Consider the following 4997-nt stretch of genomic DNA (forward strand, 5'->3'; position numbering starts at 1 on the left):
ATGCAGCCAAACATAAATAAATAAATAAATTTATATTAAAAAATGATACATGTAGGAATTTACTCAAAGGAAATAATCATGGATGAATACAATGATTTTGCTGAAACAATGATTATCTTACTGTCGTTTATAATAGCAAAACCCTGGAAACAGTAAAAATAGTTTCCACTCACTGGAATACTATGCAGGCATTAAGAAGGATGTTGTAAATGTTATTTTTATAATTAAAAATAAAGAATTGAAGAAAAATACTTTAGAAGAACATTTAATAACATGGAAAGGCATGTTTAACAACAAAATATTGTTATTAAATATATATATATATATATAAATCTGAGCAAATGTATTTTTTAAAACTTTTGTAAAGCCGATATAAATATACATCTGTGTAAACACGTGTGTTGTGTGAATAGGATACAGGTGCACCAGGAGGTTATACAACAAAATATGAAAAGTGACTATTTCTACCAGCATCACATCATGACTTCCGTGGGCCTTAGAAACTTTTGCCTTCATGGATTTCTTCTTCCACATACACAAAAAAAAGTTGAAAATTATATTTTATGATGGCATTGGCATAAAGATGAATACAAGCCAGGCTAGATTCATTGTTATATGTTCATTTTTACTATTTTCTTTTTTTTCTTCTTATTTTAAGAGAAATTAAAATTAAAACATTTGTGGGCCCTAGGCTTTATGCTTCCTAGGGCTATGAGATATGGAATTACTTGATTTTTATTTCCTTCTTTTTGTCTGACTGCATTTTCTAAATTTTCCATACTGAAGACTTATTCTTTCATCATAATGAAAAGCTATGCAAACAAAGAAATTGGCAAACATAAATAAATGGCCTGTTTTATGCAATGCCAACACACAAAACAGCAAATTCAGCCTCTGGAGACAATACCTTCCAGGGACTTTAAAGCATCCCTATTGGACACAGCCTGGCATCCACGGCACTGCTCGTCTAGCCCAGCAGGATGGCTTCCTGCTATAACCAACCAACAAGACAAAACCTCCAGTTTTCAGAAAACGTCACTCTCCTGCTTACCAAAGAGAATGGGTCCACGCCCTGTCCTTCACCCACAAAGATGACACCACCAATGCACACTGGCTTTATTTCTCCAGGGGTGGAGATGGTTAGCCATGTTCTAGCCACACTCTCTGACCCGGTCTGACAAGCATATAGGCAAAGAGGGCAGGATTTGGTAACTCTGGAAAGGCACTAACCAGCACTTTTAGCGTTTCACTCGTGGCACCAACGTGTCATAAACCGGTGATGTTTGCCCAACTGTGAAGTTTGTCAAGAGGTTCGACTTTACAAAGTCAGCCTTTCAAGTATGGATTTTTAATTTATATATTCACGTATTTACTTCTGTGTTTGATATATATTGATTAAGCATCTCCTCAGTGCCAGGCACTGTTCTAGGAGCAGGAGACATGGTGGTGAACAAGACAGACACTGTCCCTGTTCTCACGTTGCTGGAAGGAGAGATGCTGAACAAGGGTTCAGAGGGCTTTGAAGAGGGAGAAGCAATGGGTGCATTGTGTATGTGACAAGGAGGCTGCACCCAGTCTAAGGAGGCAAGGATCCATGCTCCCCAAAGAATCAAAGTTTAAACCCAAACATGGAAGGTAAGTAGGAGTGGGCCAAACAGGGCGGGGGGTGGGGGGACGTATCAAGAGGAAGAAGAATGCATCAGGCAGAAGGATGTGCTAACGGCCAGAACCTAGGACTGCAGTCTGTGAGTAGCTAAGGAACTGAAGGCGTCCGAAAGGGTTGGTGAGTATGGACGAAAGTCAAGCTGGAAAGGCAGGCAGAGGCCAGAATGTGAAGGGTTATTTTAAGTCCAGTTAAGAAACTGAGACTGTCCTTACTCCAATGGGAAACCATCACAGAGTTTTAAGCAAAGGGGTGCTTTGCTCCTCGGTGGAGAGTGGATTGCCTGAATCTCCAGTAGTGGCCCTGAGTCATGAGTGATGGTTGTTGTGTAGCATAAACCCTATGGAAAGGCTTAATGCAGCCTAGTTTAGACAACTGAAAGAAAGCAGAGATGCCCACCGGGACTTCTATGCTTCCCACACTCCGCATCACAGCTTTCAGAACCGTACAAACAAGGACATCTTAAAACAAAATGGAGTAGAAGCAGGAATACCACACTGCCCTAAGTACTACAGATTTATAATACCTCTTGATCCTGCTGGCATACATCTTCCAGCTTTCTTTTCTTCTTTTTTTTTTTTTTTTTTTTGCGGTCCCCGGGCCTCTCACTGTTGTGGCCTCTCCCGTTGTGGAGCACAGGCTCCGGATGCACAGGCTCAGCGGCCATGGCTCACGGGCCCAGCTGCTCCGCGGCATGTGGGATGTTCCCGGACCGGGGCACGAACCCGTGTCCCCTGCATCGGCAGGCGGACTCTCAACCACTGCGCCACCAGGGAAGCCCTGCAGCTTTCTTTTTCTTCTTCAAGATTATCTTTACTCTTCTTGGCCATTTGAATTTCCATATGAATTTTAGAATCAGCGTGTCCATTTCCACAATGTAAAACCTGCTAGTATATCGATTGGGATAGCATTGAATCTAAAGATGAATTTGGAAAGAACTGACCTCTTTGCAGTATTAAGTCTTCTAATCTATGAACATGGTCTAGCCCTCCATTTATTTAGGTTTTCTGTAATTTCTCTCAATAATGTTATGCTGTTTCCAGTGATGAGGTCTTGCGTATGTTTTGTTAGATCTATTCCAAGATAGGTGATGTTTTAGGTGATTGTAATGGGCAAATATTAGAGATGCTAATTAAAGGAAGTAATGTCTGGGGAAAGTACTTTGCAAAATGTAAAACTTTATACAAATCCGAGATATTCTTTCTCACCAACACTACTGAGCACATCATTTTGGAAAGTCAGTCTACACGCCCATAAGGCATCTTTCCCAGTAGCTATGGATTAACAAAGATGCTAAAAGGCTCTAGAACGAGGAACTGCCAAAAAGTGACATCAGAGGCCAAAGAAGAGAATTACTGGCCTGGAATAAACTCTTAGAAAAAACCAACTTCTCAGTCTGAGTCTGAATTTTACCCAACAGCCATCAGATGGCCTCAGGGGGGGAAAAGAGCTCAAAAAGCACATCCTTCATTCAAAACTCAGGGACCTGATACAAGATCTTATTAGGTCTATGAGCTCCTGACACTGTTGCTGAAAATCAGCATAGACCAGCCCTCAGTGGGAGCTGAGGTCCTGCTTCAGCTTCTCATCTTCACAGGAATTCTGCCCAGAACCAACGAAGGGCAGATCTACTTCTTCCTCGGAACAGTCCCTGGCAATGCTGATGCTCTCACTTTCAGCTGCCTCTGAGTCTGAACTGGTGACTCACAGCCGCTTCTCTGAGCCCAGCCTCACAGGCACCCTCCCCATCCTGCCAGGCGCTGCCTGCCACAGACACAGCTCGGGTTCTCACCTCCTTCCTCCTTCCACCAGTCTGGAGGAGACAGTGGCCAAGCATGAAATCTTCAGGATATTAAAAGTACTTGTAAAATACAAAAAGGAGACAGACTTTGCTGATATTTACCCCCAAATCATTCCATTCCAGTTTCTCGGACTCCTCTCTCCATTCATCAGTGTAGCAGTAATCATTATTCATTGAATCAACAAATATTTTTTGAGCATGTGCCATATGCCAGGCAGTATTTTAAGCGCCCGAGATATAGCAGTGAACAGCACAACTAAAGTCCCTTCCTTCGTGCAGCTTATACCACTGCGGGAAGGGGTGACCGTGTCCCCAGGGAACGAGGAGAGGGGCAGGGAACAGGGCCATCAGTTGCAAATTGAAAGGATTTTAGAAGCCCGAGGTCTTAGTTTGGGTTCCCCCTAAAGCAGACGCTAAGATAAGGATTTGAGAGCAGGTTGCTTATTGAGGGAGTGATCCCAGGAAGTATAGGTGAGCAAATGGGGAAGTGACAGGAAAGAAGGAAAACCATGGTTTGTTAATGAGGGGGGTAAAGCTGTGGGCAACTGAGGCCCAGTCCTAGGTGTCCCTCATAGAGATGATATAAAATGTGCCTCAAAAGTATCCCTCTGCAGGACAAGGAAGCTCAGGGGTTTTTCCACCAACTCCCACCCTTGATTAGTCAAGGGTCACTCCTAGGATCTTAACTCCCTGGCATGTCAGGCAGAGAGAGGCTGGAGGCCACGAGCATGTACAGGAGCTGTCTGCAGGTCACCTCTGAGATGGGCTCCGGGGATGTGGGTGGCACTGTTGGCATCCGCTACTCCCAGTCATCTTGTTCCATTATATGCCCAGCACCTAGTGTGGTTTCAGGTGCACAGCAGGCACTCAATAAATATATGTGGAGTAACTGGATGTTTCATCACCTGAAGATGCCTTTAAAGCTGTTCCAGAGTCAGCAGGAGAAAGGGCCCTGAACTTGAACTTGCAAATAGTGGGCTCAAAGCACATTAAGCTAATGATCTTGGGCAAGTCCCTAACCCTTTCCAATCTCAATCTTCACAGCCATAAAAAGGAAACTCTAACAACTTCCTTGCCTGCCTCATTGGACTGTGATGAGACGCCAATAAAAGAAACGCAGTGAAAGTGCTTTGGAACACCAGAACGTGCTAGAACTCTTTCTTGTGGAAAAAGCCTGGAATATGGAACGTGGTCTGAAAAAGTAGATGCTTGGTCAAGTCAATTGTGTGTGTGTTTCCTCAATTATAAAACAGGCACAACGATAATCAGGCCACGACACGTCTCAGAGGGCTGTGATGGGGCTCATGAGGCAAGATAATGGATGTAGCGTGCGTCACTTCCTTCTGAAACTCTACAAAAATGACAAAAAGCGATGTGGATTTTTAAAGGGGGCGGGGATCATAAACCCATGATGACACAGCAACAGGAGAGGAAATGATAGCAACAAAACTTTGGAAGCCGGAAAGTAAACGGCCAATTAGCAAATGGCTTAGCTAGCAGAGCAAGTTAAATACTAAAATAGTGCTAGGGAAA

The sequence above is a fragment of the Lipotes vexillifer genome, unplaced genomic scaffold (assembly GCF_000442215.2).
Source record: "Lipotes vexillifer unplaced genomic scaffold, Lipotes_vexillifer_v1.1 scaffold39, whole genome shotgun sequence".
Taxonomy (NCBI): Eukaryota; Metazoa; Chordata; class Mammalia; order Artiodactyla; family Lipotidae; genus Lipotes; species Lipotes vexillifer.